Source organism: Drosophila kikkawai, unplaced genomic scaffold (assembly GCF_030179895.1).
Source record: "Drosophila kikkawai strain 14028-0561.14 unplaced genomic scaffold, DkikHiC1v2 scaffold_71, whole genome shotgun sequence".
Classification (NCBI taxonomy): Eukaryota; Metazoa; Arthropoda; class Insecta; order Diptera; family Drosophilidae; genus Drosophila; species Drosophila kikkawai.
The window spans coordinates 83,044-96,259 of record NW_027222732.1 but is presented as its reverse complement, the minus strand read 5'-3'; the positions used below and the strand labels follow the sequence as shown (position 1 = coordinate 96,259).

General features: G+C 40.6%; 1 long non-coding RNA gene across 3 annotated transcripts in view; it reads right to left on the bottom strand.

The window, feature by feature from the left end:
- Window positions 1-13,216, bottom strand: part of LOC138929599 (uncharacterized) — a 78,665-nt gene that overhangs the window by 21,933 nt on the left and 43,516 nt on the right. Inside the window, exons 2-3 of one of the 3 annotated variants that reach the window (XR_011445843.1) lie at window positions 11,567-11,874; window positions 11,284-11,524 (exon numbers count right to left, since the gene is read on the bottom strand). This is a non-coding gene — a long non-coding RNA (uncharacterized lncRNA). The remainder of the gene's footprint in view (window positions 1-11,283; window positions 11,525-11,566; window positions 11,875-13,216) is intronic. The other 2 variants (XR_011445842.1, XR_011445841.1) reach the window with 2 other exon arrangements.

The window sequence follows — 13,216 nt, the reverse complement described above, 5'->3', positions numbered from 1 at the left end:
TAGATTATAACCTGATTGATCAGCAACCTCGGCTCCAAATGAGGTCTGTTCAGTTTTGCTGCGTGTCCCACTGTGCGGGAGAGTGACGATCAGCCGATCGCTCGCTCGTCGCTGGACAGTGCATACGATGCGGGAAGAAGAGAATGGAAGAGAGGGGAAAAATCAGTCTGATTTTGCAAACGCCGCTAAACGCACGCCGCCGGTCTGACGTCTGATCTATTGCGAATGCACACCCATCTATACATATATGTATATACATATAGTTTAAAGTAAAGCAGTGAATAATAATTATAACGTTGAAAATTGACCCGATTGGTGTTTGCTCTTGTCTGGGAACCCCTCCTACAATGACCTCTTGTTAGTGACACACATACAAGGGGACACAACTATACAAGATCATTTGAAAGCATCCGTTATATTTTTGTGCAAGCTTTAGGAAACTGTTTTATTGGGCTGAATTTCCATATAGTAGCGAATACAATGGCTCTGGTGGATAAGCCGGGGGTTTCCAACCGAGACTTCAGTGCATTGCAATACTGACATACGTCAGACAATGAACCAATAACAACGCAGCTAAGATCTTTGTAGGGTGTTTCAGAATTGTGTGCGAATGCAGCGCGATTCAAGTCTTCATTTGCGGTTCGTCTTCCTGTATTATGCATGCATTTCTTTCTGTAAATTCCTCTTGCGTCCGACTATTACGAAAATTATGACTACTTATTGCATTGCTTGAACGCCGTCCAAGTCTTGATCGTCTAACAGCAGGCATTATTTCCAATTGTTTAAGCTCACTTTGGTAATGCTTCGTTAACTCGATTCTTTTGTTTCAATATTTTTCCCAAAATTTGCTTAAGCTATAACCATCTTCTGGCCATTACAAACAACTGAAAAAAAATTGAGACAAATCGGCCAAGCCGTTCTCTTGTGATGTGATTGCTAACATTTTTTGTCTCCACTTATATATATATATATAGATAAGGGTTACAAATTATACAAAATTATGGGGGCAACATATTACATTTCTGGAGTTGAATTCCGCTAACATATATTACGAAGCACTTTTTAAATGAGATTGCATCAAAAAATTTGCATTTTATTTAGATTTTTTACATTTTTGTAGCATTTAAAATCTGCAGAATAAAGACGCGATTTAACAGCGATCGCTTCTCGTTGCATTAACAGCTAACTTTAACAGCGAATAACTTAACATAGCGCGTCAATGTTAAACTTTTCTGTATGTAACATTTCAGATTAATGTTATAAGAATACATTCCGGTTAAAAAAAAGTATTTTAACAACTTTTAAAAAATGGGTTTATGCCAGAAAAGGTGGTCGTTCGCCCCATAGTGCGCTATTGCTGCCGGTCATACAGTTAGGTTTTGCAATTGATTCCACACTTCGGCAGCATAATAACTCTCGAATCCAATTTTAAGCGTGTGTTAGGCATAAATGCCTAAGCCACAGTGAAACTTTCAGTTTCGAATTTCTCTTCGTTCATTGTGTTCTGCATGCATTTATTTACAAAAACATATTCATACATATCACGCGTTGTCTGATTTGGTTATTTCCCTTAGGGTAAGGTGGGGTAAAGCCGACCTAGTAAATGGTTTTGGCTATAAAATGCTTATTTTACATCGGATCAAGTCGTTATAAATACCAAATTAAAGGTTAGACTTTTGCGCAACTTTCTATGCATAGCATTTTATTCATACCGTTGAAAAGTTTTGAGATACAAGCGTTTTACGAAAAAGTTCATTTTTGCTATGTTCAAAAATGATGGGGTAAACCCGACCGCCTATGTTTTTGGTTGATTTAGTACAGATATAACCTAAATATAGGTTTTGCAATGATAAATCAATCAATGTTATGTTATATAATGGTAATAAAAGATAAAAGAATTAAAAAAATTAAAATAGCAAAATAATTAATCTGTATCATCTGATTCGCTGCTCAAATAGCTTGCTGGCGTTTTTTGGTTCGAGTTGAACGTCTGGTTGGCTGCGATGTTGATGGTTTTGGTGTGATTGTTGTTTTTTTTGGATTTTTTACGGCAGGATTTACCCCACTATTTAGAGGTCGGATTTGCCCCACCACGTAATTTTTCATAAAAACGCAATTAAAAAAGAAATTATGAAAAAAAATGAACCATACTTATATGCACTTTATAGGACTTTATTCAAAGAATCTAAATCCACTTACCTTTTCATGCGATAACTTTGACAAAAAGAAATATCCTGCAGTTAATTATGCACAAAAATGAAATTCAAAAATGTGAAAACTAACTTGTTGTCGTTTGACCATCTCAATGTTGACTAATAAAATGCTGTCATACCACCATTTACATTGTTTTCGATGCTCTACACGACAACACTAATATTATTTTGCGTAGTGCTTCCGATTTTCGAAAACAGAGGGAGGTTGGGTTTACCCACACTGTCGGCTTTACCCCACCTTACCCTACTATATTTTGTTTTTCCTCACTTAAGTTTTGTGAATACTGTAATGTGTAACGTCGGGCTGCGGTGCTGTGACTCCGAGAATCGATACTTGCGGGGGGCACGCTTTAGAATCCGGCCTTGCTCGTCGGCTTGGGGGGTGTTGTTCTTTCTTGTATCGACTCCAGCAATGGCTACCCTTTTATTAATAAAAAGATCGAATTGAGCGACGACGGCGAAAGAAATGAGCAAAACAGAACCGGTGTAGAGAATAGAAAATCGCGGAGAAAAAATAAAAACAGAAGAGATGTCGAGATATTCAGGATGCGAACCCACGGCGTTTATTGTGGTCGCGACTCGCCCTTTGAAATTTCCTACGCACGCGCACACATCAGCAGAGTTCAGTTAAGTTCCAATTCAGAAATACATGGTTTTATTGCCCTTATTTATCGATTTTTCAATATTTAGTATTGCTTAAAAATATTAACAACGAGAGAGAGAAGGGTAACTTAAGCCTAGACATTTCAAATTGATCCAACTTAATATAATATGGAGATAAATTTTGTTCATTTTATAGGAATACTTCAATTTCTTTTCATTCACGGTTACTTTTAGACTAAATTGGCTAATGACTAGGAACCTTAAACAAACAAAAAATTCAATTAAATGGTATGAACTTCATTAAATTTCTTCAAGTGTGACGAGAATCTTAAGCATATTTGGTTTACTGTAGACAATGGAATTAAGCTTTACTTTACTTTTATCAACCTCTCGAGAAATACGAATGAAAACTTTTACCAGTTGTTTATAACTCACTTAATGTTTCCTCCCGCGATGAAGATCGATCTTCCGAAGGGGTTATCTGTAAAGAAAATCAAGCGAGGCATCTTCTCGGCTTAAGGAGTCAAATTTTGAGGAAATCTCACTAGTAAATCTCGCTGGTGCAGTCGCATGTTCTTATCTTCCGTTTTCCTACAGCTCACTGACTTTCTGAGTTAAGCTCTAACCTTAAGCCAATTTTAACTAAATTTTACAATAAAATTTATACTTTAAATTAAATTCGGCCCTTTAGCCTTAATATTCAATACTGTAGATCAATTCCTATTAGACATCCTTTAAGGCTTCGGCTCAATAGCAATAATCTTCGAGATTGGCATGCCTAAGGCGTTGGCAGTCCTTGGAGAGGCAACAACGATCCTCCAAAAGCGCTAGGATCAGCGAGCGAAGAGTGAGGTTACAGAAGCAGGCCGTACGCCATGAGGACTAGCCTCTGAGTAGACTGAAGTGAGGTTATGGCACTGTGCCGAGGCTAACAAACGAAGGTTAACCCAAAAATCAATCACTTTTGACCTGCAAACAGTTAAACATTAAACTCATTTCCCAGACTGTCTTGCCAATTGTTATTTTAGGCTTTGACTATCCAATTTTCACTCCGACTACGAGAGCTTCCGCCGCTGCTGCTCGCGAACAAACTTTGGCGATCACGCGGACTCGGGGCAAAACCCAGTCAAGGCGAGACGTTCTCCAAAGCACAAAGTTCCCTTTTTGAGTCGGGATTATTTGCTCCTTAAGCACACGCACGTCTAGCTGCCTGTCTGTCGCTCGAAAAATAGGCCGAGAAAAAAATTATGGCTGAAATTGGCCACTGACGTTTGACAGGAGTGGCGATTAGCAACTCTATTTGCTATCAGCTGAGTCTCGATAACTAACTACACTAGGTGGCAACGTTATCACGAACTCCCCTAGTTTTTTTATCGATCTCCGTTGGCGGGCAATTAAAATGTTCGCTTCAGGCCGTTACAATACACTTGTTGCTGGCTTGCATGCCTTATGCGGCGGCCGATGTTCGAAGGTCATTGGCATGATCCCACTGCAAACTACAGTGATTATAAAAATTTAGATATTAGACATATGACGACTATATGCCGATATTGGAATGCGTTAAAGTTCAAAAGATTGATCAACAGCCGAAGCGTTGATGATTCATCGATGAATCGCCATACAAATTATTGATGAATTTAACATGGGCATGTCATAGGCTGTCAACAGCAATTCATCAACATTTCATCATCATTTCATTGATGAACTGTTGATGAAAGGCTGATGAAATGTTGATGAATTGTTGATGAAATGTTGATGATTCATGGATGAACATTTCATCAGCCTTTCATCAACAATTCATCATCATTTCATCAACATTTCATCCACATTTCATCAACAATTCATCAACATTTCATAAACATTTGATCGATGAAATGATGATGATTCATCGATGAATTGTAGATGATTTTTTTTTTTCATATATAAAATTAAATTCTTGAAATTTTATTAATATTATTTATTCTTACTAATTCTATACCAACACAATAACACATAAATATAAACAATTAACATTAAAATTATATATTGAAAGGCCTCAAGGTCTGTTTGCTCCTCGGTTTTCCGCTTTTAATTGACGTAGGCCAAGCGTCATAAGATCGCGCGAAATTATGTCGTTTTAAAACGCCGAAATTATGGCGGCGGACTTATGTCGTCCGCTCTTATGACAAATTTGTAGGTATTCGATGGCATTCGTTTGCTGTTTTGAACATATTAACCACAGCATTATTATCGTGAAAAAATGCTTGAACTTTTCAGTAATTTGTCTCTTTAACTGTTGTGCACCGCAGATTGAGTTGATCCACCATCGACGAAATGAAATTTATTTGCAGAAATAGATGCGGGTTATCTGGTGTTGGCACCATTGAACCATGCAAATTATATATTTGTCCTTGTATCTGTAATTGCAAACAATCATTTGTTGAAGAATCGTGTGATGGTGTAGTCCGCGGTGTATATGTTGTTATTATGTGTTGCAATTCTTTGTATTTGTGTAAGTGATTGTAACTTTTACCTTGCAAGTCGGCATGAGGCCTTCTCGAATGATATTAGCACCAAAGGAAGTCATGCGAAAGCAGTTATTGTATTTGTTTACGCCAGGAGGCCCCTGATCCCCCTCTGCCCACCGAGCGTCCAAAAGCTTAAGCGCTTCCAGCTTAGCAACGCTCGCCCGCTCTCCGCTCCTCGGTATTCCCGATCGCACGCTCCCGTGTTCCCGATCGTCGCTCGCTTCTAGGGATGGCTACGCCGCTCCCATTCCCGGTTCTCCCGCTCTCCCGCTCTCGCGCCGTTAAGCTGGGCTTCTCGGCCGGCAGCGGGCCCTTAGGCTAAGCTAAGTTTAGTTCCAATACGACTGTCAAGAAATGCATGCAAAGGGCGCTCCATGCCAACGTCATTTTTCGACCCCCTAATTTCTGAACTTTTTTCTGCGTTTCTTCTTCGTGGGACGGATTTCTCTACTGATCCTTTTGCGAAGAATATCCTAGCCACCCCACTCCTAAACATGGTCCTTCGAGCCGGATAAGGATAACGTCCTGGAATCCTTTTTTCCCAGCAGCTTTGGTGGTGCCGCCGCAGAAAAGATAAGTAAAAAGTTTCCTCCCGTCTCTAATTGCCGGTCGTCAACAGTTGTCCGAAATTTAAATTTCGCTCAACCTGCGGACGATTTTTTGTCAACTCCTCGTCCGAGTTTTCCGACACCACGGCAATTAGACAACTTAAAAATCATTTCCAAAGCCAATTTTTTCCACTTCCATTTGCCTGCACTTCGTTCTGCAACGGCATAATTATCGCCGCTTTTTTCTTCCACTTCTTCGGACCCGTTGTACATTTCTCCGTACATACATACATACGTATGTAAATCGGCGCGCATTACTCCGCGAGTTGGTTGGTCAGTTACTTAGAGTGGTAATTGACATCCTCAACCTTCAACCGGACAATATATTTAAAAAAAATATATATATAATAATCAAACCAGTAAAAGTGTGGTTCATGTCGAACGCCGTCACAGTGAAAAGTGTACAGTGAACAGTTCGTGTTGCCGCATTCGGCCCCCTACCCGAGATCTCCTTCTCATATTTTCGTTCACTGTATTTTTCCCGCGGCCTCGATATGCTTCTGTGAAACAATTCCTTCAACTTCAAGAAAATACAGTCCAGTCCTCTACGCTCTACTGTACGTATTATACATGCCAATATATGAATATATTTTCGGCCTCTAATATTTTTTTTGTACGCCCTCACAACTCCAGTCCAGTTATCGGGTTTCCACTGTACAAAATATATTTTCTGCCTCCAATACTTTTCGTACGCCCTTACAACCACAGTCCGGCTATCGGGTTTCCACTGTCCAAAATAAAGACAACTCATCCATACATATTTTGCATGCTTATCCAACTACATACATATGTATTTATATTCGCTGGCCGTCCATACAGGAATTAAATTACAACCAAACAATAACAAACAAAATAACCAAGATTAAATATTCAAGTGCAAGTGTTTATTTCTCCAAATCTGCACAACCGCCGCAGCAGACGTGTTGTTTGTGTCGCAGTTCCTTGGGTTACGCTTTGTTCTTTCTCCTGAGCTCTTCACTTATGCACTGCTTTGCCGACGGTATAGCCCAGTGAGTTTTTCCCAAGTCAAAGCCAAGGTTTATTTTTTAATTCCGCCTTTCCGGCTCCCTATTAATTACGTGCAAATACTTAAATAAGCTACATTGATTATTTCCGACATTAATAATTAATTAATAATTTTTGTTATCACGGATTATAATTAATAAATTAATTTTCCAATTTAGACAAGCTCCACTTCCGAGCCACGGAATATATATAGACAACTCTGCTTTCCACTTCGAATCAGGCATCCTTCGCTCAGGTCAGTCGACAACCGCTGATCCGCCGAGTCCCAAATTGAGTTTGTCTACGGGGAACAACAAAAAGCCACTGCCAACCCAAGGGCAAAAAGCGACAAGTCCGTCGATTCTGGTCCCGTTCCTTCGCCAAGACTCACTCAGTCGGTTTCCAAAATGGCTCAAAATGCCCTAGACATCGCCCTGCGAAAGTTCATTTCGACGACAGCCCGTGTTAGCCAATTCGAAGCTAACATCCACATTCCGAGCGCTCCTGACACGGAGAGGTTTTCCCCCGCCATGTGCCGGGTCCATCGGGACCAATTCGGGCCCTGTGGGACAAGGTGGAGAAAAGCTATGAAAGCTGCTCCGATCTTCTTTCCGTGTCCTCCGACAGTACAGCCACCGCCACTGAGCTTGAATCCAAGTACAGTGAGTGCTACTCCGTATATTCGAGGTGTCTTGTACAGCTGCAGGAAATTATCGACAAGGCAGCCTCCCAGTCCACTCAGGCTTCCGTCAGTGTCCAACCACTTCTTTCTACGGGGTGTCGCCTGCCACCAGTGGACACCGAGGTCTTCACAGGCGATTATCTTCGGTGGCCCACCTTCCGGGACCTCTTCACGGCGATTTACATAATAATTCCCGACTTACGCCTGTGGCGATGCGCATGCAATCGTTTCAAAGGCCCCTCTGACCAACGAGGGTTTTGTCTCAGCATGGAGAAGCCTTTCCGACCGCTTTGAAAATAAGCGATTGTTAGTCAACAGTCAGTTAAAGATTCTTTTTAACATCCAGGCTATTCCTCAAGAATCCGGAGTCGCTCTAAGAGAGCTGCAAGGCACAATTCAAAGTTGTTTGACCGCCTTACAAATGTCCTCCATTGAAGTCGAGGCGTGGGACTGCCTTCTTGTGTTTATGGTCTCCTCAAAGCTTCCCAAAATTACGCTTTCCTTGTGGGAGCAATTAATTCGCAATAAAGCCGAAATTCCAACCTGGAAGGAGTTGGACGCATTTCTGACTGAGCGCCATCGCACTTTGGAGGCCATCGACGACGTCAGGCCTAGCGGCTCTGGGCATCTTCCGCCAAAGTCAACAAATGCCAATCCCCCGGTGCGCAGGCTCAATTCATACGAAGATAGGGTGGCTCCAACACCGAGACGGTGTAATCTATGTTCCAGAGAGGACCACCCTATCCGTATATGTCCGTTTTTCCTGGGACATGAATGTCAATGAGCGGACAGACTTCATCCGAAGAAAGCAACTCTGCTTAAATTGTTTTTCGCGAGGGCACCAGCAACGGGACTGTACTAGTGCCCATTCCTGCTTTACGTGCCACAGCCGGCATCACACTCTGCTGCACCGCGACAATCCTACTACTAATGTTCCAAGACCCTCCGCTCCATCTAGTCCTCGACCTGCACCCATTCAAAGAATTTCCTCGTTCTCCACACGAGTGACCACTTCTGCCGATTCCTCCAATTACTGGGTTCCGTACGACGACAGCAAGAGCAGACGTTCCCGAGGTATTTTATCCTACCAATGCCGAGTCTGCCCAGGGAACCATCCGCTCCGGAAGTGCCAACAGTTCCTCAAACTCTGCGCTGAGAAGAGGCTCCGAGCGGTTCTCGACCACCGTTATTGTTCCAACTGTTTGGCCCACGAGCATTCCGAGGGAACCTGCCTCAGCGGTGACCGATGCAAGACGTGCAATCAGCACCACCACACTCTCCTGCATCCGCATGACCGTCCAGAGCATCCACTCCGCTCGCAGCATCGGTCACCCCCATACTTCTAGTTCGCATTTACGACCATTACTCATCTCTATGTCATCTTCTTTCATCCAGATCACATACGAGGGTTTCATTTCCATACACCGCGATCGCTCTGGAAAGCAGACGTACCCGAGGTACTTAGTCCCACCGTAGCCGAGTCTGCCAACGTTCATCCGCTACGGAAAGTTCGACGTCTTCTAGCGCACAGTGATGCGTCCTGTTCACGGCATTCGACGCCTCCGCCTTGTTCAGCAAGCTCCTTACGACAAGCTTTCGCCTCTCCTTGGCACTCATCCGTCCTTCATCGCTACTCGTCGCTCCAGCATCAACGATCTACGCAGCGCTCTGACGCCCCTCCATACCATCGTCCTGTACGGGTTTATTGCAACCCGAGTGATTGCAAGGGGGGGAGAATGTTTACGCCAGGAGGCCCCTGATCCCCCTCTGCCCACCGAGCGTCCAAAAGCTTAAGCGCTTCCAGCTTAGCAACGCTCGCCCGCTCTCCGCTCCTCGGTATTCCCGATCGCACGCTCCCGTGTTCCCGATCGCCGCTCCCATTCCCGGTTCTCCCGCTCTCCCGCTCTCCCGCTCTCGCGCCGTTAAGCTGGGCTTCTCGGCCGGCAGCGGGCCCTTAGGCTAAGCTAAGTTTAGTTCCAATACGACTGTCAAGAAATGCATGCAAAGGGCGCTCCATGCCAACGTCATTTTTCGACCCCCTAATTTCTGGACTTTTTTCTGCGTTTCTTCTTCGTGGGACGGATTTCTCTACTGATCCTTTTGCGGAGGATATCCTAGCCACCCCACTCCTAAACATAGTCGGCTCGAAGGACCATGTTTAGGAGTGAACATTACACAGTTCAACTTACCACCCTAAATACAAATGCTGGTTTTCAATTGAAATGTTAGGAAACGAAACTTATATTGAACAAAATTTCGGTTTGTCTCATGAAATAAACTGAGGAATTATGGCATGCTATGTATCAGTGATGGCGCTTTATGCAAAAAAGACTTTCCCGCTTTTCTGTTGCAATTTTTTCTGAATTTTCTTTACTGCATACCTATACAATGAATTCCGTGACCTTTCCAACGAATGGAAAACCGTGGAAATCGGTTCGTGCGTTCTGGAGTAGTATGATCAGGATGGAAAACCCGACTTATTTTTATATAATAGATCTTATTTGCTTCAAAAGTTATAATATATGCAACGCAAAATAAGAAAAGGAGCTACTGTGCCTAGGGCTGGCGAGTAACAGAACGGAAAACGAGCCTATACCTCTTACGTTTGACAGCAAGCTACAGTAACAAGCAGACGCACGAGCAAAAAGCAAATGGAAGAGAAAATCCATGACGTTCAAGATTTAAAAAATCATGTACCCTACACGCAATGGCAGACTCAGCCACTACGTGCTGCAGCTACCACGGAAAGACTGCAGGCTGTTAGTGGGAAATCTCTTAAATCTCTCTAGCTGCGACGCACAGTAGCGCCTCTCGAACAATTAGCGTTGCAAAAATAGAATATATCATGCAATAAAATCTATTTTAAGATTTTTTTTTTTAAGATATGAGCATTCAAATTTGAACTTTCTTTCGTTTTTTGCATCATACCAAAAAATGAGTAAATTTGCCGACTTTCAGGTAATATTACACAAAAACCATAAAACCAATGGTTATGGTTTTTACTTTAAATGATAGATACATTCATAAACTATTAAAGAACCGAAAAAAACGGCACTTTGGTTTGGGCTTGTATAGGTATCCATTATTTCCACAATTTTCTGCCTAAAGTAGTCTATAACTACTGAAGCCGATGAAAGCCATCGACTACAATATGCCTATAAATTACGTGGATCTTTCCTGGATCAGGGTTAACTTTCATCGTCTGCATCTGCGGAAATGCAACGGCATAAACCAAAACTACTCAGGGTTAAATATACCAAAATACCGGCACAATTTCATACATTCCAAGAAATATACTAACTGTAGCGCGTGGCGGTTACACTTTGAATTAAAAAAATATATTTTGTTCAGTTTTTCAATTATTATTATTATTTGAGCAAATACATAAAAATAACCATAAAAAATTAAATAAAAGATATTTTAAAAAAATTGTTTCATTACTTTGATACCCTTTGTGGGCGTGGTACATTATGTTGTAGATATATACATTTTACAACAATTACCTGTCCAAGGCCGTTTAAATTATTCGATTACCTTATTTGGTTCAAAAGATATGATTTTTGCAACGCTTAATGAGAAAAGGCGCTACTGTGCGACGCATGCACTCAAACTAGGCATCATCTTTATTCTTTGATGTCGATAATTATTTCTATTATTTATCTTACCCCTTATAAATATATATATTTTTTTTTTGCGCGGTACAAATGTTTTCCTCTTATTTCTCATGGACAACTTTTGATAGAAAGCTATTCGCAGTTTTATTTAAAGAGCTCTGAAATTGAGGATCTAGCTGTGTAGAAATGTAGACATGTTTTGATCGAATCTGATGTTAATGCTAATCAGATATATAATTGCATTAAATATAAAATTATAGTATACTTCATAAAATTATAATAACCTGCAAGACTATCAAAATTATTATTGAAATTTTGTCATTGAAGTACTTACCATCGCAATTAGGCGGTATACATAACAATTTTTTTTTTGACCTAAACGAAAAATCCGAAAAATGTTTTGTTGATCATTAGAAGGATTCCAAGAAGTATCTAAAATTATGACTCTGTTTGCTCCTATTAAATTAATGCCTTGACCTCCAGCCCTAGATGATATTAAAAATACACGAGCTCGTCTGTTGGTTTCACAGTTGAATCGCTTTATCATTTCATGTCGAATATTTTTTGGGGTTTTTCCATCTAATCTGTAGTAATCTTGACCACTAATCCATTTATTTGAAGTTTTATGATTTGCTGATGTATCTAGAAATAAAAAAAAGTACGATTTATGGTGACTAATAATATAAATGTAAGTAACAAATTGATTGCGGCAGGGTGGCAATGCCCTCTTCTATATCCGATTCATTGAAGTGCTCTTTGGTAAACTACATGGTACATTGTTTGTGATGTGTTGTGGTAAGAAGTGTATTAGTGGAATTATCTAGGGACGAAATAGCCCCTGGGATGTTAAAAACACCAAGAACTACTTACTAAGTGGACCCTATCAGAAAGTCTTTTAGAGGTTTCTGTGAACACAATACTGGGGAAGCAAATGTGACACTATTAGAGTACAATTTAGGTTAGGTTTAGTTGGGTATTTTTTTTTTTTTTTTGAATGAACTGGAAGACGTAGAAGGCGCAGAAATGGTCAAATCAAGCCTAGGAAGAGTAATTCCTACTGTCCTCTTTTTCTCCTGCATCGAACTACTTGACAATCACATGCTTTGACCAGGGGGGACAGATTTTTTGATTTGCAATTTTTTTTTTAACCGCTGAAATATATGAGGTTAAGTCCGAAGAAGAGGACACTAAGCTTGCCTCAAATGCTACAAATTCCCAAGGCTCAGATTCACCATTTGCTTTACTAAACCATTCGAAAGTGCCCAATATTATATTAATTAAATAAAAAATTCACACAGCTTACCATCTTAACTTAATTCCAATTGAAATGTTAGGAAACAAATAATACATTTTTTTTACTTTTTTCACAATTTCACAATATTGAACAAAAGTTCGGTTTGTCTCATGAAATAAACTGAGGAATTATGGCATGCTATGTATCAGTGATGGCGATGTATGCAAAAATGACTTTCCCGCTTTTCTGTTGCAATTTTTCCTGCATTTTCTTTGCTGCATATATCACGAAGCCCGAGACATTTCCACGAATGCAAAACCGTCGAAATTGGTTCGTGCGTTCTGGAGTTATAGGATCAGGAAGGAAAGCCCGACATATTATAATAGATAAAAGATTATTAACAAGAAAGGAAGCTAACTTCGGCACGCCGAAGTTTGTATACCCTTGCAGATATTATTTCATTACATTTTACCTATATTATTATGTTTACAGTTTGACAGTTACAGTTTTCCATTCTCAGCTTTACATTTTCTCTACAACTACCGATCGGTTTATATGGCAGCTATATGATATAGTTGTTTTTATGAAATTTATACCAAAATAGAATAATAAAATAGGCTTATATCCCGGAGTAGATGAAAAAACGTTAAAAAACAACGAAGTTATATATCGTTCCTATGGCAGCTATATGATGTAGTCGTCCGATTTTCAAAAAATTAAAACCGAAATTCTGAAATAATGGCCATATCT